This window comes from Rhinatrema bivittatum, chromosome 1 (genome assembly GCF_901001135.1).
Source record: "Rhinatrema bivittatum chromosome 1, aRhiBiv1.1, whole genome shotgun sequence".
NCBI classification, from domain to species: domain Eukaryota; kingdom Metazoa; phylum Chordata; class Amphibia; order Gymnophiona; family Rhinatrematidae; genus Rhinatrema; species Rhinatrema bivittatum.
Window position 1 is genome coordinate 435,779,591 of NC_042615.1, and position 24,657 is coordinate 435,804,247.

The following is a 24,657-nucleotide window of genomic DNA, read 5'->3' on the forward strand; positions in this document are numbered from 1 at the left end:
CTGACTGTTCCTGTACCAATAAAGATGGACAATCAAGAATTCCACACATTGGCACTGGTGCCTCTGGGGCCGGTGGGAACTTCATTCTAAAACAGCTCACGGAACATCTACAGATCCCTACTATCCGGTCCCCGGTATCCCTACTTCTGTCCTCAATTCATGGGAAACCTCTTCCTGGTGAAGTTACCCACACTGCAGCTCACATCCAACTATGCAGTGGAACCTTGCATGCAGAGACCATCTCATTCCAGATTCTAGACAAGGCCATCCATCCCATAGTATTGGGACTACCTTGGCTGCAACAGCACACCCCACTCTTTGACTGGGCCACCTTACAGCTCTCTCGTTGGGTCCCTGCTTGTCATGAGAATTGCCTGGAATCCGTTTCACCATTGCCCTGTATGGTAACATCAACCACTCTTTATGGCTTTCTGCCACAATATGCATCCTCCTTCGATGTGTTCTTTAAAAAGGCAGTGGATACTAGAGATGTGAATCAGAATCGGTTCGGTTCCAGTTCCGATTCAAATCTTACAATTTTTATAGTCCGGCACGATTGGTTTTTTGTTTATCAGCTGCGCCCGAGCCGATAAACAAAAAACCCACCCCGACCCTTTAAAAATGACCCCTTTGCTTCCCTAACCCCCCCAAAACTGTTTTAAAATGACCTGGTGGTCCAGTGGGGGCGCAGGGAGCGATCTCCCGTTCTCAGGCCATCGGCTGCGCTAATAAAAATGGCGCCGATGGCCCTTTGCCCTTACCATGTGACAGGGTATCTGTGCCATTGGCCGGCCCCTGTCACATGGTAGGAGCACTGGATGGCTGGTGCCATCTTTAAAAATGGCGCCGGTGCCCCCACTGGACCACCAGGTAATTTTAAAATGGTTTTGGGGGGGTTCGGGAGGGTGGGGGAAGCAAAGGGGTCATTTTTAAAGGGTCGGTGGGGTTTTTTTTTATCGGGCCATCGGCGCCATTTTTATTAGTGGCAGCCAAAATGGCGCCGATGGCCCGAGAGCAGGAGATTGGTCCCAGGGCTTCCACTGGACCACCAGGTACTCGAAAAAGGTTTTGGGGGGGTTCGGGAGTGTGGGGGAAGGTAAGGGTTTCGTTTTAAAGGGTCGGGGTGGGTTTAGGGGTTGTTTTGGTATGCCGGTTTTCCCGCCCTCCCCCCAAATAACTCCCGTTAGTGGACACTAACCCATTAACGATTTTTCACGATAAATCGGGGGAATTTCTATTGTATCGCGCACTCTGATTTTTGAAGATTTAAAAAATATCGGATGATTTTTTTAAATCGTCAAAAAACGATTCACATCCCTAGTGGATACATTACCTCCACATCGCTCATATGACTGTGCGATCAACTTATTACCTAATTTGGAGCCCCCACTGGGCAGAATCTATCTACCCTCTTTCACAGACAGAGACCCAAGCCATGTCAGAATACATTCTAGAAAACCTGGCTAAGGGATTCATTCGGCCCTCCATGTCCCCTGCAGGTGCAGGTTCTTCTTCATAGGGAAAAAGGATGGCTCCCTGCGCCCCTGCATTGACTACTGTGACTTAATTTAAATAACCTTGCTGCTTATCTCGGAGCTCTTCGACAATCTTCAAGGAGCTAAGATCTTCTCAAAATTAGACCTCCACGGGGCTTATAACTTGGTCCAGATCTGCGAGGGCGATGAGTGGAAAACCGCCTTTAACACACGCGATGGACTCTTTGAATACCTCGTAATGCCGTTTGTGTTGTGTAATGCTCCCTCGGTATTTCTTAACTTGATGAACAAGGTTTTCAGAGATATGCTATACCAGTGCGTAGTTGTATATCTTGATGATATACTAGTTTTTTCACAAGACCTCGAACATCATCGTCGGGACATTTCTTGAGCTCTACAGCGACTGTGGGAGAATCAGCTATTCGCCAAGCTTGAAAAGTGTTTGTTCGAACAGGAAACCGTCCCCTTCCTGGGCTACGTGGTATCTAGCCAAGGGTTTCCCATGGACTCTCAAAAACTGAAAAGCATCCGTGACTGGCCTCAACCTACAGGCCTCAAGGCCCTCCAGAGTTTCCTTGGCTTTGCCAATTACTTTTGCTCTGACTTCACCACTCACAGCCATGACTCATAAGGGGGCCAATCCCTTTCAATGGACACCCAAAGCTATTATAGCTTTTCTGGATCTCAAGGCCGCCTTCCTTAAGGAACCCTGTCTCCGTCATCCGTATCCTGCATGTCCGTTTATGGTTGAGGTTGACGTTTCCAACGTCGGCATTGAAGCCGTACGAAGTCAGTACTCCACTACTCAAACACTGCACCCCTGTTCTTTCTTTTCTCGATGATTTTCGCCAGTGGAATGCAATTACACTATCGGGGACAAAGAACTGCTGGCCATCAAGTTGGCATTTGAGGAATGGCGCCCCTTGCTTGAAGGGGTACAGCATTAGATTACCGTATACACAGACCATAAAAATTTGGAGTATCTAAATCAGGCCCAGGGACCACCGCCAGGCCTGCTGGTCCCTTTTCTTCACACGATTCAATTTCGTATTGCGTTACCATCCTGGCAATAAAAATGGTCACACTGATGTCCTCTCATGGTCATTCGTCACTGAAGATGTACCTGATTCACCAAGGCACATCATAGATCCTGCTAGGGTCATTCAGTCGGCCACCTATCCAGTCTCACAAGGTCTTCCTGCAATTTATCACAATCTGCTTGTGATTTAACTACTCTGAACAATTTTGTATCATCTGCAAATTTGATTACCTCACTCGTCGTATTTCTTTCCAGATCATTTATAAATATATTGAAAAGTAAGGGTCCTAATACAGATCCCTGAGGCACTCCACTGCCCACTCCCTTCCACTGAGAAAATTGTCCATTTAATCCTACTCTCTGTTTCCTGTCTTTTAGCCAGTTTGGAATCCATGAAAGGACATCGCCACCTATCCCATGACTTTTTACTTTTCCTAGAAGCCTCTCATGAGGAAATTTGTCAAATGCCTTCTGAAAATCCAAATACACTACATCTACCGGTTCTCCTTTATCTGCATTTTTATTAACTCCTTCAAAAAAGTGAAGCAGATATTTGAGGCAAGACTTGCCTTTGGTAAAGCCATGCTGACTTTGTTCCATTAAACCATGTCTTTCTATATATTCTGTGATTTTGATGTTTAGAACACTTTCTACTATTTTTCCTGGCACTGAAGTCAGGCTAACCGGTCTGTAGTTTCCCAGATCGCCCCTGGAGCCCTTTTTAAATATTGGGGTTACATTAGCTATCCTCCAGTCTTCAGGTACAATGGATGAGTTTAATGATAGGTTACAAATTGTTACTAATAGGTCTGAAATTTCATTTTTGAGTTCCTTCAGAACTCTGGGGTGTATACCATCCGGTCAAGGTGATTTACTACTCTTCAGTTTGTCAATCAGGTCTACCACATCTTCTAGGTTCACCATGATTTGGTTCAGTCCATCTGAATCATTACCCATGAAAACCTTCTCCAGTATGGGTACCTCCCCAACATCCTCTTCAGTAAACACCGAAGCAAAGAAATCATTTAATCTTTCCACGATGGCCTTATCTTCTCTAAGTGCCCCTTTAACCCCTCGATCATCTAATGGTCCAACTGACTTCCTCACAGGCTATCTGCTTTAGATATATTTTGAAAAAGGTTTTACTGTGAGTTCTTGCCTCTACGACCAACTTCTTTTCAAATTCTCTCTTAGCCTATCTTATCAATGTCTTACATTTAACTTGCCAACGTTTATGCATTATCCTATTTTCTTCTGTTGGATCCTTCTTCCAATTTTTGAATGAAGATCTTTTGGCTAAAATAGCTTCTTTCACCTCCCCTTTTAACCATGCTGGAAATCGTTTTGCCTTCTTTCCACCTTTCTTAATGTGTGGAATACATCTGGACTGTGCTTCTAGGATGGTATTTTTTTAACAATAACCATGCCTCTTGCACACTTTTTACTTTTGTAGCTGCTCCTTTCAGTTTTTTTCTAACAATTTTTCTCATTTTATCAAATTTTCCCTTTTGAAAGTTTAGCACGAGAGCCGTGGATTTGCTTACTGTCCCCCTTCCAGTCATTAATTCAAATTTGATCATATTATGATCACTATTGCCAAGCGGCCCCACCACTGTTACCTCTCTCACCAAATCCCGTGCTCCACTGAGAATTAGATCTAAAATTGCTCCCTCTCTTGTCGGTTCCTGAACCAATTGCTCCATAAAGCTATCATTTATTCCATCCAGGAATGTTATCTCTCTAGCGTGTCCCGATGATACATTTACAAAGTCAATATTGGGGTAATTGAAGTCTCCCATTATTACCGCACTACCAATTTGGTTAGCTTCCCTAATTTCTCTTAGCATTTCACTGTCAGTCTCACTATCTTGTCCAGGTGGACGGTAGTATACTCCTATCACTATAGTCTTCCCTAACACACAAGAGATTTCTACTAGGGATGTGAATTGTTTTTTGACGATTTAAAATATCGTCCGATATATTTTAAATCGTCAAAAAATCGTTAGGGCCACGATACAATACCAATTCCCCCGATTTATCGTTAAAAAATTGTAAATCGGGGGAAGGGGGAGGGCAGGAAAACCGGCACACTAAAACCCCCTAAAACCCACCCCCGACCCTTTAAATTAAATCCCCCACCCTCCCGAACCCCCCCCCAATGCTTTAAATTACCTGGGGATCCGGTGGTGGTCCAGAACGGCGGCGGTCCGGAACGTTTTTGTCTATGGCCGCCGCCATTTTGCGGCGGCCATTTTGAAAAATGGCGCCGGCTGAAGACAACATGATTCTATTGAGGGGACCGTTCCGGACCGCCGCCGTTCTGGACCACCGCCGGATCCCCAGGTAATTTAAAGCATTTGGGGGGGGGGGTTCAGGAGGGTGGGGGATTTAATTTAAAGGGTCGGGGTGGGTTTTAGGGGGGTTTAGTGTGCCGGCTCACGATTTTAACGATTTTTCACAATAGTTTACACACCCAAATGGCAACAATACGATTCCCTCCCCCTCCCAGCCGAAATCGATCGTTAAGACGATCGAGGACACGCTTCACATCTCTAATTTCTACCCATAAAGATTCAATTGTGCATTTAATCTCATGTTTATCCTGCTGGACTCTATGCCATCCCAGACAAAGCACCACACCGCCTCCCGGGTGCTCCTCTCTGTCATTGCAATATAATTTATACCCCGGTATAGCACTGACCCATTGGTTGTCCTCCTTCCACCATGTCTCTGAGATGCCAATTAAGTCTATGTCATCATTCACTGCTATACTGATCAGACAGTTTTGGCCTGGATTGGCCACTGTTGTAAACAGAATGCGGGCTTGATGGACCCTTGGTCTGACCCAGTATGGCATGCTCTTATGTTCCAGATTTAATCCAAAAGGAGGAAAACTCTGTAATTTGAAAATCCATCTGGTTTCTTTTGCCTTGTCCCCACCTCGTGCATTGGGTTTAATCTGTTCCAAAACGTTGCAATTTAAATCACTAAATCTGTGTTTTATTTCAATAGAATGGTTGACAAATGGTGCCTCTGTTTTAACAGTTTTGAGGAAACTTTTGTGTTCTGCTAATCTTACACAAAAAGGTCTGATTATTTGCCTACATAGGCCAATTTGCATGGACACATTAAAACATAAACAACAAAATCAGAGTTGCAATTGGAAAAATGTCTCAATATGTATTTTTTGGGATCTTTAGGATTAATGAAAGTATCATCCTGTGTCATGATCTCACAAAAGGTACTCTTCCCACAACAATAACGTCCGCTGAGTTTGCTACCACAAAATGTATTAAGGTTATCCTTCTTTCTGTCCATCAAAAATGATGGACTCACAATTTCCTTTATGTTTTTTGCTCTCACATATGACGTACTTATGTTAAATTCAATAAACATGGAAGTAATCAGAGAATATCTGAATGTGATTTTATAATTTTAGCCAGACCCACAGTCAAACTCATGTATCATGTGACAAAGTTCAGATAACTCTTACATGGGTATTAGATGTTGACCTACTCAGTAAGTGGTCTTTGTTGGAGAATCTAGCTCTCTTGTAGCACCTCTTCAGTAATTTAACAGGATAACCTCATTCCAAAAGGTCACTGCATTTCTGTTGTGAATGTTTTTTGAACTCATGTATCGATGTACAATTCCTGCGGATCCTCAAAAGCTGTGAGAATGGCAAACTATCTTTGAGGTGAACTGGATGGAAACTGCTATATTCCAGAAATGTATTGCGATCAACAGAATGTCTATATAGCGTAGTTTCTAAGGTACCCTCCACTGTTTTAATTACTCGATCATCCAAAAAAGAAATGGCTGTGAAATCATATTGCATAGAGAATTGGATTTCTTCCTCACAAGAATTCAACCATTTAAAGAAATCAAAAAGTTATTTTGTAGAATTGGACCAGATTAAAAACACATCATCTATGAATCTTTTCCATAGAAAGATTCTGGGTATGTAAGGAGAATTCAAAATCCATGTTTTCTCAAATCTTTCCATGTAGAGATTTGCTAATGAAGGTGCCATTGTTGCACCCATAACTGTTCCAGAAATGTGTTCATAAAATTTGTTTTCAAAAATGAAAAAATTATTTGTTAATGCAATCCTCATCAATTGCATGATGAAATCATTTGGAACCTCATGAGGATGTGGTCTATGACTCAAAATATCACGAATAGTATCCATCAGTGGTGATTGTGGTATTACTGTATATAAGGATTTAACATCCAAAGTTACCAGGTAACAATCATGAAGATCCATTTTCAATTCATCAAGTATATTCAAAAAATTAGTTGTATCCTGTATAAAAGAATCAATTTGGTGAACATACTGTTTCAAAAAACTATCCACATAAATGTATAGCTTTTCCAACACCGACCCTTTCACTGTGATTATCGGCCTCCCAGGCAGTCTTTCTGCATCTTTATGGACTTTGGGTAGGGTGTAAATTGTGGGAATGCTGGGAAATTTAACATTCAGAAATTTGTGTTCCTTTTTTGACAGAAAGCCAGATTCCAAAGCTTGATCTCTTATCTTCTTGATCTCCTTTTGAATTGATTTAGTTGGATCAGACTTCAAAACTTTATAAGTTGATGTGTCCTGTAGTTGGCTCATTAAATCATTCACATAGACTTGACAATCTAGGATCACAATCGATCTTCCCTTATCAGCATTATTAATTGGTTATCTTTTGAATAGAAAAGCTCCCTCCTCTCTTCAGATCTTAATAACATAAGAACATAAGAGCATGCCATACTGGGTAAGACCAAGGGTCCATCAAGCCCAGCATCCTGTTTCAACAGTGGCCATATATACAGGGAATATATACCCTGCTTAAAATAATGTTCTTCATATTTTTCTACATCGCAAAGTACCATTTTTTTATATGTCTCCAACTGTTATAGTTAGTGAGGTTTTGGGTGGAATCTTGGACACTGTGGCACTGACCATGCCCACGGGGGGAAGTCCCGTGAGGGGCCACAGGTCAGGCTCAGCTCTGTACACACAAACACAGATAGTTCTTTATTTAGACAGTTTGAGAAGCCACCAGAGGTGGCAGTAGTGAGTAGAAGATGTAGCCCAGCTGGGCTAGTATTCCCCAGGGCGCTGGAACAGCAGTTTCTCTGGTAGCAGTGCTGTAGTGGAGAGAACGGAGAAAGTGAATTCAATAGAACATTCACAAAGTCCCAAGTATGGAGAATCCCCGAGATAGGGAGAGCTGGCCCTTGAGGAATGAGTACCAGATCCCTGGAGGTAGAGAGACTTGTTGGCAAAGTACTTACACAGCGGTTCCATGTAAGAGATGGCACTGGCGCTGGAACAGGGGCAGGCCCTCGAGGAGCGAGTACCTGGTTCCAGGGAGACAGCTCTGAGGAGTAGATGATAGTAGTACTCACTGATGGTGTCTGTAGCAAATTCCTTTAAGTAGAAAAGGAGATAGGTGCAGGCAGCGGGTCAGGGAACATGGGCCCTCGAAGAGTGAGTACCGGTTACCTGACAGTGACCTGAAAGAAGCAAAGAGGCTCCCGAGGAGCGGGTACCCCATTAGCAGAAAGCGTCCAATAGAAGTTGGAAGGCAGAGTAGCTGGGTACGGAGAACGAATCCCATCCATAAGATTACCCCTTGCTAACTCAACGTCTAGCAAAAAACAGTAGGCTCAAATATCCGGGCAGTGTGACGTCATCACAGGGAGATGTCCCTGAGGAACGCGCCAATGAGGAAATAAGAATGAGGGACGCGCGGTGCGCGTGCCCTAAGGTACCTGGAGAGCATGGCAGGAGGCAGCGCCCAAGCCGGTCTGGGGATGCCGGAGAGGATGGCAGACGGACGCCGCAGCAGCCAGGCATCCATCAAGAGCAGGAGGAGTCGCAGATAATGAAAGGTAGGCGGAGTGAAGCCGTCGGGCAGCGACAGTCGCAACAGTACCCCCTTTCAAAGGGCAGTCTTCTCTGTGGTACCAAGTTTTGGTTTCCAAGAATATTTATTTATTTATTTATTTATTTATTTATTTACAAACTTTTCTATACCGTCGTTTAGTGATATACCATCACAACGGTTTACAAATAGGCACATAAATAAGTTTGAAATTGATTTTACTTTAACCAGAGGGTGCCGTAGTTGTTCAGATACATGATTCCAAATTATAAGCTATATGTAAAGTGTATTAAAGTTCTCTTTATGAGCTAACCGTAGATGCGGTATACTGAAATTCTTTAACTTAATACTTAAGTGTGATAAAATAAAAATAAAAACACACATATGTTCTCAGGTGACTTTTGCCTGTGTGTATTAGTCCTTTTCTTGTTTCTTAGTACCACCTATTTCCCATTCTCACTTTGAAAAGCCTTTTTGAAATATGAGAGATGAAACTGATGGAGCATCTCTTTGTCAAGGATATTAGCCAGAGGCTCCCAAGAATTTTCTTTGGGACCAAACCCTTCCCACGAAAGAAGGTATTCCAAAGTCTTGCCTCATCTTTGGACATCAAGAACGGCTTTGACCTTGTATTCTAGGTCATCTTCTGCATTGATGGGAGATGGTTCCTGAGACTTGGAAGAGATCTCACTGAGAATGAGTGGTTTCAAAAGTGAAACATGAAAAGCATTGTGGATGTTTAATCTAGGTGGTAGCTTCAGACTGTAAGTGATGTTGCCAAGACGTCGGAGGATTGGAAATGGTCCAATGTAGCGAGGAGCAAATCGAGTGGAGGGTAACTTCAGTCTAAGGTGCTTAGTGGATAGCCAGACTTTGTCTCCAGGTTGAAAGACAGGTGCTTTGGAATGGTGAGCATCATAAAACCTTTTGGCTCGATCACTCGCTTTAAGTAGCATTTCTTTCGTCTGAGTCCATAATTGATGGATATCATCAGCAGTGGATTGAGCTGCTGGGGACGTCACTGAGAGTTCCAGTGGAAGTGGTGGTGATGGTGAACGTCCATATATCACTTCAAAAGGTGTTGATCCAGTGGATGATGCTGGATGAGAATTAATGGCAAATTCAGCCCATGGTAACAGTTCGGCCCAGTTATTCTGACGGCAACTCACATAGGCCCGAATGAACTGTTTCAGGGTCCTATTCATCCGTTCTGTTTGGCCATTTGATTGAGGATGATAGGCAGATGTATAATCTAGAGGGATGTTGAAAAGCTTGCACAAAGCTCTCCAGACTTTTGTGCGCACGCCCTAAGGTTCCTGGAGAGCATGGTGGGAGGCAGCACCCAAGCCGGTCTGGGGATTCCGGAGAGGACGGCAGACGGACACCACGGCAGCCAAGTATCCATCAAGAGCAGGAGGAGTCACAGATAAAGAAAGGTAGGCAGAGTGAAGCCGTCGGGCAGCGACGGTCGCAACACCAATACTGGATCCAATGATCCAGAAGGGCACCAATTCGATTTATCATCTACCCTTGAAATTTGTATATTGTCACAGGGTTGTTTAGAAAAAAATAGCTTTAAGGATCGCAAACCTTTTTCCAAATCTACCCTAAATTGAAATGGATCAGGTGCACATTAAGGAACAACTAAAAGTCCTTTAATGAGAACAGATTCTTCTATAGATGTCAATTTATAACTTGAAAGATTAATCACTGCTGATTCCATATGTACTGCCAGGTTCTCGATCTTGTAGCTATCCTCTGGTCCTGGTGTACATTGTAGTCTCCTCGCTGTTGTCTCCAATTGTATTGACCGCTTCCTTTCCTTTTCTGTTTGTAGCCCTGATCTAAAAAATGGGCATTTTCATTCGAAGATCTATTCTCAACATCCTCACCCTCATATGATGAGTCTGAAGAGGACATGTTGAAGGTGACATGTTTGCTCTCTTTAATCTGTCCATTAGTCCACGGATAGATGGTTCCATTGGAGTAATCTTTTTCATCCCTATTTAGTTTGTTCAATTTGTATTTCCTCAAATCATTTTTAAAACGGTCTACTGATTTTTTAACTCCTCAAAATTGGAATCGAAAGATTCTATGTTGGTATTGCATTTTAATTCATTGATTTGATTATGTACTTCATTTTTCAACTCCTGGACTAATTTTTTTGAAAACTCAATGATTAAAAGCATTAGGTCGCGGGAACCCTTGTTGAGGATCGAATTCCATTTATTAATGAAATCACTATCTTCAACAAATAATTTAGGAGCTTTCAACACCCTCAGATTCCTCTGAATTCTTTCATTTTTACAATACTCTCCCAAAGTACTGCTGTGCAATTCAGTGCAAATCAATCTTTTTTGTAATGTCAAAATATATGACCATTGTTGAGAAGTGTTCCTATAAGTGTCACTGTGCAATGAGGAAACATCTTGTAATATGGAATTAACAGATTCAGGACTGTAGCTGAAAGTGCTGCGCCAGGTGTTAGCCATACCTTTAAATAATGGAGAATATCCAAAATCAGCAAAGGTACCTCAGTGAAGTAATTGAAAAATCAACACAATGATCAGAACTTCACAAATCCATAAAGACCGATGATTATAAATCATCTCTTACATGTTGAATGTTCTTTCTAGAACAAACATGAGGTGCTGAGGTCTTTTTTCCTCCAATTTTTAACATCCGGGAATAATTGCAGGAAAAGGTTTTTGTTTAATATGGATTTGTGAAGTTCTGATTGTTTTGTTGATTTTTCAATTACTTCACTGAGTTAACTTTGCTGGTTTTATAGACAAGGGTACACCAGGAACCAGCAGAGGAATTGGAGGGCCGAGGACGGTCCGGACGAGGCAGGGTTCTAGAGAGACCCAGACGCCAACAGGAACAGAGGAGAGCAGGGGGCGTCCAGGTAAAGATAGGCCGAAGCCTGAGAGGCCAGGTCCCGTGGGATACCAAAGGAGAGTCCAAGGCAAGCTGGAATCAGGGCAGGCGGCAGGAAGGCACAGTACTGGAAGCAGAGCTGAGGTCAGAGCCAGGAGATCAGATCAAGCATAGTCCAGACAAAGCAAGGGTCAATACCAGAGAATCAGTCCAAGTGTAGTCCAGATGAGCAGGGGTCAATATCAGAGAATCAGTCAAAGGGTACAAGGAGCAGACAAAGGAACAAGCAGGAACAGGAACCAGGAACAACGACAGGAGCAGGAGACAGGAACGATGACAGGAACAGGAACCAGGAACCAGAAACGAGCAACGAGCAATCGTGGAGACCTGTTGCCAAGGCAGGGATAAGGGGCTGGGCCCTGCCTTTTATACAAAGGCCCAGTGATGTCATCATCCGGGGCCGTGGGCTACTTTCTCACCCCACCCCTTTAAGAGTGCGCGAGTCACGGGCACGCACGCCTAAGCCAGGGTGGCGGCATCAGAAGTGGCAGAGGTGGCTACAGATGCTCGGGGACGGAGGTGGCTGCCCAGCGCCGCGAGCGAAGGTGAACCGGAGCTGGCAGCTGGATTCCTGGGGTGAGTAGGCCTGGGTGTGGGCCTACCATGGCTGGTACGTGTAACAATTGCTTCTCAAGGTCAAAGTTCATTTCCTCTGTTTCCCTTACTGGAATGCAGGTCTGTGTCCATACTATGATCAGAATTAATATTTTGTTGCATACAGTGGTAAAAACTTCTGATATCTCCTATACCGCTTAGCCGGATAACTACTTATCCAGCTAAATAGTTAGCCAGCTAAGAGGTGGGCAGGGCAGAGGTGGGCAGGGCAGAGGTGTAACTGGGAGGAGTTGATTTATCAGAGTTAGCCAGATAACTTATCCAGTTAACTCTGGTTATGTTGAAGACCTGTCCTAAAGTTAGCCAGATAAACTTGTCTGGATAACTTTTAGATAAATGGGTATATTCAGCGGCTAATTAGCTCAGCTGGATAGTTGCTCAATATTATACTCTCCCCCCCCCCCCCCCCCCCCGATGTTTCAAAATTCTATTTACTCTCATGTGAAGTGCCTCAAAGATCTGTATTAGTATCCACACATTTTAACTTGTTTCTTGCACCTTTGGCAAGCCTCATTCAATCTTTTGGTATCAGCTGTTTCATATTTGCAGATGATATGCAATTGATGACCTATTTTGATGATAGAATGTCAGATTTAGCAAACCTAAAGGTGAATTTTAAAAGCCTGACACACACCAAAATTAGGGGATGAGTGAATATGTTAGGCTTGTGTGCACCGAGTGGATTTTAAAAGCTGCCCTTTTAGGAACATAAATGACGCTGGGCACACACCTTGGAACTTTCAAAAAGGGGTGGGGCGTAGGCATGGTCTGGGGCATGAGATTTTAACCTGAAATTTGCATGTAAATGTTTATGCCCAATGGCGCGTACCCCTGCCATATAACTTTACTTCTGCTGTGGATGACAAGTGATAAAACAAAAAAAAAATCTAGACAGATCAGCAGGATTTTAAGGGTCGGGGCTATTAAATTAGGCAGGTTTGGAAGACTTATTCCTTTACTGGATAAACTGGGAGCAAACTGGGAAACTTGGCAATGGTGTTGGCGCACATCTCTAGAACGGGTAGATGTGAATCGGTTATTTACTCTTTCGGGTAATAGAAAGACTAGGGGGCACCCCATGAAGTTAGCATGGGACACTTTTAAAACTAATCGGAGAAAGTTCTTTTTTACTCAACACACAATTAAACTCTGGAATTTGTTGCTAGAGGATGTGGTTAGTGCAGTTAGTGTAGCTGTGTTTAATAACGGATTGGATAAGTTCTTGGAGGAGAAGTCCATTACCTGCTAATAAGTTCACTTACGGGCGGATTTTAAAAGCCCTGCTCGCGTAAATCCGCCCGGATTTACGTGAGCAGGGCCTTGCGCGCCTATTTTCCATAGGCCGCCGGCGCGCGCAGAACCCCGGGACTCGCGTAAGTCCTGGAGTTTCTGAAAAGGGGCATGTCGGGGGGCGTCGCTGAGTGACGCCGCGTTTGGGGGGCATGGCACGGCATTTGGGGGGCGGGCCCGGGGCGTGGCGCCGGCCCAGGGGCGTTCCGGGGGCGGCGCCCACGGAACCGCCCCCGGTCGGGTCTCGGCGCGTGGATTTACGTCTCCCTCAGGGAGGCGTAAATCCATGGATAAAGGTAGGGGGGGGTTAGATCGGGCCGGGGGGGTGGGTTAGGTAGAGGAAGGGAGGGGAAGGTGAGGGAAGGGCGAAAGAGAGTTCCCTCCGAGGCCGCTCCGATTTCGGAGCACAAAAGTACGCGATCGCGCAGTTTTTAAAAATCTACCCCTTAGAGAATAGCCACTGCCATTAGCAATGGTAACATGGAATAGACTTAGTTTTTGGGTACTTGCCAGGTTCTTATGGCCTGGATTGGCCACTGTTGGAAACAGGATGCTGGGCTTGATGGACCCTTGGTCTGACCCAGTATGGCATGTTCTTATGTTCTTAAAATCCCCTTACTTACATGGTAGAAGTGGGATTTGAGCACACATGTGCGCACAGCCAGGCTATTTTATAACATGCATGCATATATGCGTGTATGTTATAATTATAGCTGCGTCCCTGGGTGTGAGCCAATGAATGCACGCCCAGGTGTTCCCAAGCACCGTTATGAAAGTTACCATCCCGAATAATGGTCTGTCATCTGTTTCAATGTGGCTGTTTGACCACAGATTGAAACTAAATGCTTCTAAATCTGAGGCATTATGGATTTTCAGATGAAACTGCCCACTGCTACATTTTCATGTAATTGCTTGTGCTCATGTTATACTGAAAGGTTTGATTACAGTCCTAGGTGTAAAACTAAATTAGCAACTGTCAAATACCTTCTCAAGTGGCATCAGTTGTATGGGTTTCATTTTATTACTTGTAAGCCAGTTGTGAAATATTCTGGACAGACGCAATCTCCAAGTCTTAGTTCAGGCATTTATTTCTAGCCTGTTGGACTATTGCAATACACTTTATCTAGGATGTACTGTACAACAGCCCTTTTGAACTGATTAAAACTTTTGCAGAATATTGCTGCAAAACTACTTTTTAATGCTAAGAAATTTGATCATCTGATTCCTTTACTGAAAAACTTACACTGGGTTCCTGTTGGTCATAGTATTAGTATTACATTTTTAATTATTGCTTTTAACTGTGTACATAGGGGCCTACCATTATGTTTGGCGGATTTTTGAGTTTATATAATCTATCATGTACATTTTAGCCATCCCAGCTTGAATTGTTCTCTTTTTCTTCCCTGCCTATAATTAGACTGGAATCAACTTTCTGGTCTATTTTAAGTTGTTCCAACCCTGTGGAATATATTGACTCCCAATTTCAGAGCAGAAACAAGCTATTTTAAATTTAGGAAAGTACTGAAGATGTGGCTTTTTATGCAAGCCTTTTATGGGTTATTTTCTGAATCTGTAGTTTGTTTTTCTATTTATTGATTTGTGATTTTTAGTTTTATTTTGGCTATGATAACTTTTGTGATTATGCTAAGAAACAGTAACTTTCAAATTGGCACGCAGACACACATTGGCTCGGTGCGCGCAGGCTGCTGATTTTGGGCAGCCTTGCGCACGCCGACCCAGGATTTTAATGGATGCGCGCAGCTACGCGCGTATCTGTTGAAATCCCGCATACTCTTGTTCGCACCTGGTGCGTGAACAAAAGTACTCTTGTGAGCAAATTTATAAAATCTACCTCTAAGTACACAGCTCCTTTGTATGCACTTACTATATTCTAGTTAATTTTAAAGAGAACTACCTGGGTACTTTTCCTTTGAAAATTACATACAAAATCTGTATGTTAAAAGTTTGCGCATACTTTGCAAATATGCAGGGTAATGAAAATTACCCTCATTATTGTGGATAATTAGCTGCCCATTCATTACACTCAGGCAGGAGATGAGAATAAAAATAAATGTGTACATACATTTACTGCAGGCAATGTTTAAACTTGCCAAATCCAGTTTTGAAATTATATACTGACAAGTATATTGAGGTCACGGGATGCAAGAGCTCACCAAAAATAAAAGGCTAAAATGTTATAGCAATTAGTCACTTTAAAAAAAAATAATTGAAATCTTTTCAGGTTATGATATGTTTATTGGACCAGCAATAAAGTTTGGTAGTATATGAACATGCTTCTTCTACAGATGCCAGAGAAAAATGCAATGATATAATATAACATAATCACAGACAGGGAACGAGACACATTTTTGGAGAGCTGACAAAAGAATCATTTGGTTAACCTAGGTGGTCTCAAAAACTCCTGCATTATTGGTAATCCAATAGAAGGTATCACAACAGACAAAAATTTTCATTTTCCCCTCGAACAATACAACTAGTACTTGTCACAAAGATTTGTAAATTACTGATTTAATTTTAGTGAAGAGTTCTAGTAGAATTAAAGCAATAGTTTACAAATCTTTATGACATTCTTGTCTTTTTTTTTCAAGTTTTCTTTTTTACCCTTTTCTTTTTTTTTCTATTTCCAATATCTTTATCCTTTTAATACCATTTCCATTTCATCACCTCTATTTCATTATCTTCTTACGCTTGTGCCAAAGGGTTACGTGTCTGTTTATCTGTCTGTCTCTTGTAAAATAACTCTCCAAAGAAGAGATGGAACACTCCTAATTTGGTTCACTGGAAGAACATGGGAATGTAAGGCTATCAGGCCTATATAAACTAAGAGGAAATAAAAGAGGCTAGAGCCTACCATAATACAATTCTTTCAAAGAAATGGAAGCCAAATATTCAACAAATAACATTTTTAATTTTTATTCCAAAAGGGTATCATGCTTTTGCAATGCAACACGCTATAAACTGAGCGCTGTCAATTCTTCACTATAATCATATACCCAAACAGATTTTTTTCCTTGTAAAAAATAAAGAGGCATAGCATAACAAATTTCCTAAGCATGCACAAACTTCAACAACTAATTAATTGGATTCATTAAATGAACACAGCATCAGATTGCCTGATAATGCTAAAAGATGTAATACACTGCCTCTTGCCATGCAATGGGCTACAAGCGGTATCAGACAAGAAGCACATGTAATTCATTCATCTATTGGTTCAATGAAAATATTCGTCAAAACAGTTGCTCACTAACTTGTCAACATCAATTTTAATAATTCTAAAAATGTTTTATCTGAAAATATCTAAAACTTGAAAAAGCTGATCTGAATCTGTCACTCAAGGAAGAGAAAATAACACATTATCTTGGAGTCTTACTGTCTATTTTATTTCACCCGTAACAAAATCTGACATAGGCCTATGTTTTGGCAGGCCAAATCACCTGCTTCATGTGTTTGCATATCTAAAAATAAAGAGAAAATTGAGAAAAATGAGCTTAAAACATTTATTTATCATAAAAACTTTGCACAACACCTAAGCACCCTTCATGAACATATCACTAATGACTCTCAAAATGGCGGGTGGCTCAAACACAGTGGTAAGTGAATGTCAATCTTTTAAACTCATATCCAACCAATCATAATCATTTTTGCTTGGAACTAATCAAAATGGTTTATTTATAATCCAAGCATCAACTTTTATAAATGCACTGTCACAAAGGATTGAACCTGCATTTTTGCACTATAATTAAGTATATAAATATTTATTCAGTGAGAATGTACAAAATCACTTATATCAGCATCTGTAGGATCAGAATGAAAATAGTCTGCAATAGATTCATTAACGGCCGAATTTTAAAAGCCTGGCGCGCATTTTCAAAAGGGCCCAGCCACTCGCATAAGTGCCGTTATGCACACAAGTGCCGGGCCTTGGAAAAAGGGTGACCAGGGGGCGTGGTCTGGGCAGAGGGACAGGAGAGAGGCCCTGACCCTCCCCATCCCCCCTAATACTTTTTTTTTAATCTAATCTGGGAGCTAGGAAATGTCTTCCCCGCTCCCAGGGCCTTCAGCGCTGCTCTGACAGAGGCAGCAATGGAAGCATTACCTTCAACGCAAGCTTACACATCCAATGCTGCCTGTGTCAGAGCAGCGCTGGAGGCCCCAGGAGCAGGGCAGAGGGGTCTCCAGTTCCCGGCACTGATAAAAAAAGCCAGATAACTTGTCCATTAACTATCCTACTAAATATGGACCCTATAATTTCTCATCCAAAACACTTTCCCTTTCACTGCAGCCTTCTGGCTAAGCTGGGACTTAAAAGAAGAGTAGCAAGGGAGTCTCTGGTACCTGGGGGTCAATACATTTCTGTTACAATGCCAACACCTGCCCTCTTCCCACCACCACCGCTACCACACCACCATCCTCCTTGTACATATGCTTAAGGTCACAGAAACAGTAAACATTTCAAATAATTTGTTCTTCTCACCTTCTACCTGCGTATGGCTGAAAAAAACAAACGAGGCCCCCGGGTGCCCTCTGCAGCTCAACACCTGGGGTCTTCAGATCCCCCGCTCCCCTCGCTATGCCACTGGGACATAGCCAGACAAATCCCAGGCTTTTATATTTCCTGCCAATCTGAACACTTCCAAGTTACCTGGTTAAGTTATTACCCAGAAAAAATGTATCTAGATATCTTAGGGTTGTTCTGGAGGCATTTTGAGGTGGGCCAAATTTATCCAGAGAAGTAAGCTGGATAACGCCAATATTCAGCATTACCCAGGTAAGTTATCAGACTCAGTATAGGACTGCCTCAGAGCTCTCCTAAAATGTATTTGGATATGTTTAATTGGATAACTTGAACCTTAACTGGATAAAGTCAGCATACTGATTGTTAAGTAAAAAATAATAATAAGAAGAAAAAAACAGTAAGCAGGACAATAACCCAACTGCTCCCCCCCCCCCAAAAAAAATGCATTCAATAATATTAGGGCTAGTGCTTGATTCCCCCCACTCTTCCAATTTAATTTAAAACATGGAGTGGGCCACAGTAGCTCAAGGCCCTCCTTCAAACAGGCTCTGGACCCCCTACTTCTGTCACCCCATCCTCCGGACAAACTAACAACCCCCACTGCCATCCTCCCAATCCCTTCAAAATCCCAAACTCCCAAGACCGGCCAGAGTGGTAGAGCTGTACCATTCTAGCTGTGTCCACCTTTATTCTAACAGCAAAACTAGTAGCTTATCCAAAGCCTATCTTGAATTTAAATATCTTGGGGGAGAGAGGTCCTCGGGTTACTATGGTCCATGTTTTAAATAAAATTGGGAGGTTGGGTTTTGGGTGGGGGATTGGTCATTAGCTCAATCATTAATGAACGTATTTTGGGGTTTGTGGGAAGTTAGGGGATCACCCTGCTTGCCAGGATTTTATTATTATTATTTTTAGTTAACTAACTATTTGCTGAATAGAGCTGGTTAAGGTCCAAGTTATTTGGGTTAAATTTGAAATCTATTTCTCATTTTCCCCATCATTCATCAAAAAGTGTTAATAATGCCTATGATAAGGAAAAGGGGTGTGTTTATGGAAATGTTTGAGTTACCACATGGTGTAGTAACTTACTGCTTTGCATTGGTATTATTGCATGCAATAATCCCTATTTTTTGCATCCTATGCTGAGAGAGGGAGAGAGAGAAAGAGACTATCTACAAGGACCTCTTAGTTGTTAAGTATTTATATTTCTCTAGGAGGGCCACCTAAAGGTCAAGGTGATGGTTAGCGGTGGTTTATGGTTTAGGGGCTAGTTTTGCACGTAGAGTGAGACGTATGAACAGCCCAGTACACCGTGGTGAAGATTTGAAATTTATGTTCTTTAAATAAGGGATTATCATCTGTTCCATTGATTAAAACTGCACACCTGAGTGAGGTGAGAACAAGAACCTTTTCAATTGCCGGGCTGAAATTATGGAATACAATTTCTTTAGACGGTTTAGCCCTACATTTACAATCTAACTTTAAGACCTTTAAAAGGGTGATAAAAACAAGGATATTTACACAGGCATGTCACGAAGCAGGAAAAAATAATTGATAGGCACTGAAAGTTGTTATTCTTATTTTCTTCTTTTTTTATTTTATATTCAAAATATATTTATGATTTTATTCTTTTATGATTTATGTTATAGTTATTATATTTTAATCTCTTTATTTTATAGGATTTTTAATTTAAACATATTTAATCAGCTAATTTTTGTATGCTTATTTATTATTGTAAACCGTTGTGATGGAACACCGAATACGGTATATAAAAACTTGTAATTAAAAATAAATAAAATAACATACCTGAATAACTTCAAACCTAACCAACTACATTCAGAATATTTATTTATTTATTAATCACACTTCTATTTTGTATTAGTTTCATCAATGCAGATTACTTTGTAACATACCCAATCTACAAACCATAAAAAATACAAAAACAAAATTTCTTTATTAAAAAAAACCACAGATACAAATTTTAGTGCTCATGTTATAAAATCGGCAATTCCATATGTGCACGCCGACGTACGCATGTTATAAATGGATGCCAGCATGCAAGTTTAAAAATTTACCTTTAAGCGATTCATGACCAGCAAGGTCTCAATCTTAATGAGCATAAATCAATTAAATGTATGCTTAATCAGGAAAGCCCTTAAAGCTGCTTTGAATTTTTTTTAAGCATTCCTCTAATCTCAAAAACACAGGAACAGAATTCTATAAAATGGGAGCAGCTACCAAAAAGGCACAGTCTCTCGTAGAAGATAACCTTGCTGTTCTTATTGTAGGCCTCAAGAAGGCCCCTCTCCTGCATGTAAGTTAGTATTCAGGCCTCCCCACTGGCAAGTCCAAATATAATGTATTTTGCTCAAAACAAGGGGGCTTAAACCACTGTATGGATATCAGATTTAGATAATATAGGCTTTAGCTGCCTAACTTTCTTAAGCAGCCTTAGCAACCATTTGTATATGCGGCTTCATCATAAGTCTAGAATCTAAAATCACCCCTATATTATGTGCTTCCAAAACAATCGGTATAACACAATCTTCATATTCTGCAACTGTACTAATCAAAGAACCACTGTTTTTTCATATTGAGTACTTATTTGTATTTTGCTAATAGGGACATAACTTTCAAATTGACTCACATACGTTGGCCCATAACCTGGGGACGCAGATATTTTATAACTTTCACGCATATAAGCGCGCATAATGGTAGATTTTAAAAGCCCTGCATATGTAAATCCTGCCTGATTTAAGCGCACAGGGCACTCGTGTGCCAGTGCGCCTAATAGGGCGGATTTTAAAAGCCCTGCTCGCGTAAATCCGCCCGGATTTATGTGAGCAGGGCCTTGCATGCCGGCGCGCCTATTTTCCATAGGCCTGCCGGCGCGCGCAGAGCCCCGGGACTCGCGTAAGTCCCGGGGTTTTTTGTCGGGGGCATGTCGGGGGCGGGGACGATCGATGCAGCATTTTGGGGGCGGGACGCGGCATTTCGGGGGGGGGGCGGGCTCGGGGGCGTGGTTTCAGCCCGGGGCGGTCCGGGGGCGTGGCCGTGCCCTCTGGAACCGCCCCCGGGTTGCGTCTCGGCGCGCCAGCGGCCTGCTGGCGCGCATGGATATACTTCTCCCTCCGGGAGGCGTAAATCCATGGACAAAGGTAGGGGGGGTTTAGATAGGGCTGGGGGGGTGGGTTAGGTAGAGGAAGGGAGGGGAAGGTGAGGGGAGGGCGAAAGAGAGTTCCCTCCGAGGCAGGCTGCGCGGCTCGGCACGCGCCGGCTGCCCAAAATCAGCAGCCTTGTGCGCGCCGATCCTGGATTTTAGAAGATACGCGCGGCTACGCACGTATCTACTAAAATCCAGCGTACTTTTGTTTGCGACTGGTGCGCCAACAAAAGTATGCGAACGCGCATTTTTTAAAAATCTACCCCATTTTGCAGAGGCCGCCGGCACGTGCAAAGCCTCGGGACGTGCGTAAGTCCCGGGGCTTGCTAAAATGGGAGATACGGGGGGCGTGTCTGCGGTCCGGGGCGTGTCCAGGGGCGTGTCTGTGGTCCGGGGGCGTGGCCGAGTGCCCCAACACAGCAGCCTGTGTTGGGGCCTGGCCAGCCGACGCGCATAACTCCATCGAACAAGGTAGGGGGGATTTAGGTAGGGCCGGGGGGAGGTGGGTTAGATAGGGGAAGGGAGGGAAAGATGGAGGGGGACAAAAAAAATAGTTCCCTCCAGGCCCATCCAATTTCTCAGTAGCCTCGGAGGGAACGGAGGCAGGCTGTGCGGTTCGGCGCAAGCAGGCTGCCGATTTTGCGCAGCCTTGCGTGCGCTGACCCCGGATTTTAAAAGATACGCGTGGCTACGCGCGTATCTTTTAAAATCCGGCGTACTTTTGTTCGTGCTGTTTTTTAAAATGTACCCCATAATTTATAATAACCTGGCTGCACACACGTGCACACTGAATTTTAAGTGGACGTGAACATGGGCGTGCAAATCCTGCTTCTACCATGTAAGTCGGGGGATTTTAAAAGAGGCATGCGCCGACGCTATAATCAGTTCACTAGTTTGTCCCTCACTTAGCCCAATCCAGGCCTCCCTGGTTTGATAGCCTGTACTCCCCCCAGTTATTTGAGACCCTTTAAACCCCTCCAAAATGGTTCAATCTTTTTTTTTTTTAACTTACATGCCACCATAGCAGAAGTAAAGGGGTGGGCAGGGATGTTCTGGGGTGTGGCCAACATTTACGCATGTAAGCTGCTATTTTATAAGTAATTTACACACGTAGACTTGGCAGTGTACTCGTGTATGTTTATACCTCCTCTTTGTCTAATCGTAAATGTCTTAAAAGTGAAATAATGCCTTGGTGGGGAGGTCTGGGTGAAATAGGTTGAGCTTGAAGAGGTAGCAGTATCTTGATGACCTGCAGATGGACTGGGCTAACTTCTAGACTGATAAATCTGGTAATTTCATTGCCATGCACATTTTAGAAAATTTCCTGATGTACATACATAAAACCTGAGTTATGTGGGGGGGGGGGGGGGGGGGGGGGAAATGTGTATAAATAATGCAGGTAAAATCTCCACATGTATATTTTTAAAGTTAGCTTACACAATCCCAAACAAAAGAAGCTCCCTCCTCTCAATAATCACAACAAAACTATATCATATGAGAGGGACAAATCTTATTAAACCCAATCCATACAAATATATTAAAAAATATTCAAAAATGTCCTTTTGTCCACAACACTCCTATCCATCCCCAGCATAATAGCAAAACCCATCACAGAGATCATCAATTGCTCCCTTGCCCAGGAAAATGTACCGGATATTCTAAAGCAAGCCACTGTCAAACCTCTCCTCAAAAAACCCAATCTTGACCCCAAAGACCTCTTTAATTTCCGACCCATATCAAACCTACCTTTCCTAGCCAAAATGCTTGAAAAAATCGTCAATACACAGCTATCTGACCACCTCGAAACACATAATATACTATTCCCATCCCAACACTGAGATGCTCCTAATCTTCCTCATCGACACCATTTTAAAAGGATTTAACAAAGGCCACTCTTACTTACTCGCCCTTCTTGACATATCAGCTGCCTTTGAGACCGCAAACCACAATATACTCATAACTCATCTCAATGAAATTGGAATAACTAGTATCACCCTCAACTGGTTTTAGTCCTATCTTACCAACAGACTTTACAAGGTTAGAATAGACAACTTTGAATCTAACCCTATACACCTCTCCAGGGGTGTCCCTCAAGGCTCATCTCTCTCTTCTACCCTCTTCAACATCTACCTTTTACCGCTCTGACAACTCTTTATTGACCTTAACCTCGATCACTATATTTATGCTGATGATGTTCAAATACTCTTCCCCATCACAGACTCCTTGGCCACTACCCTCAAAACCTGGGAAAGCTCCCTAGCCTGGATTAATTCCCTCCTCAGCAGCTTAAACCTTGCCCTCAACATATCAAAAACGGAACTGATCATCCTCACCCCACCTCATAACCCAATAAATTCTTTCCCTCAATCTATCACTTTCTCGCAACAAGTGCGAGACCTTGGTGTCATCATAGATAATTACATCAATCTTAAAAAATTTATTGCCTCAACAATGAATGAATGCTACTTCAAGCTGAACACCTTAAAAAACCTCAGATCACTCCTCCACACAAATGATTTCTGCACCGTACTATCCAAAATAGATTACTGTAATTCTCTTCTCCTCGGTCTACCCAAAGCCACCATTAAACCCTTTCAGATGCTTCAAAACTCGGCTGCTAGAATTCTCACCAGCTCCAGAAAAATTGATCATATCACCCCCATCCTCAGAGATCTTCATCGGCTCCCCACATCCTACCGCATAACATACAAAACACTCATGATAATACATAAAATCCTCCACAACCAGAACATGTGATGGCTGAATGACTCTATCCAATATCACACCACTAACAGACCAACCAGATCATCATATAAGGGCATCATAGACACCCCTTCACCTAAGCAGTCCCACTTCAATACCACAAAAGAACGATCACCTTCCATAGCTGGCCCCTACACATGGAACACCATGCCCCCTAAACTCAGACAAGAACCATGCACTCAAAAATTAAAAAAAACCTCAAAACATGGCTATTTAAACAAGCCTACCCTTAATCACCGCCGCACTATTTAAACAAGCTTATCTTTAATTACCGCCTTGATTCATGTAATTTCTCATGTTCCTAAAACTTTACCTCACGGCCTAACCCACACGCAGGCCTTTGCTAACTCCAACATTACTTAACTCCCTTCAATCAACATACTTCGCTAGTAATAGCATTAATAGCCACCCCTTATAATGTTATTATATATATTTATAATTATCTGATCTTCATTTTCCTTCTTACTCCAAGTTATTGATTCCCTGTTACATGTAACTGCTTTTCTGCACTATTGTTCAAATTGTAAAGTTTATTTTAATTGCACCCCTGTTTCTTGTGAACCAGCATGATGGGACTATCGTCTTGAATGTTGGTATATAAAAAAACTTAAATAAATAAATAAATAAATAAATAAATAAATTTCAATGGACACCAATTACCCTGCAAATCCAGCCTCATATAATTTTCTACTACTGTTGCCTTGCTGAATTCGTTATTTCAAATTTCCCTCCGTATACCTTTTAAGCCATGCTTCATGTAATGTTCTTTTACTATTGCCCATTGCTGAAGTCACTTTTTCAAACTGCTGCGTCGACCATATATCTTGTAAGCCTTGCTTCATGTAATGTTCTCTTACTGTTGCCCTGTGCTGAAGTCACTATTACAAACTGCTGCGCCTACTATATATTGTAAGCCCTTTACCCCATTAATA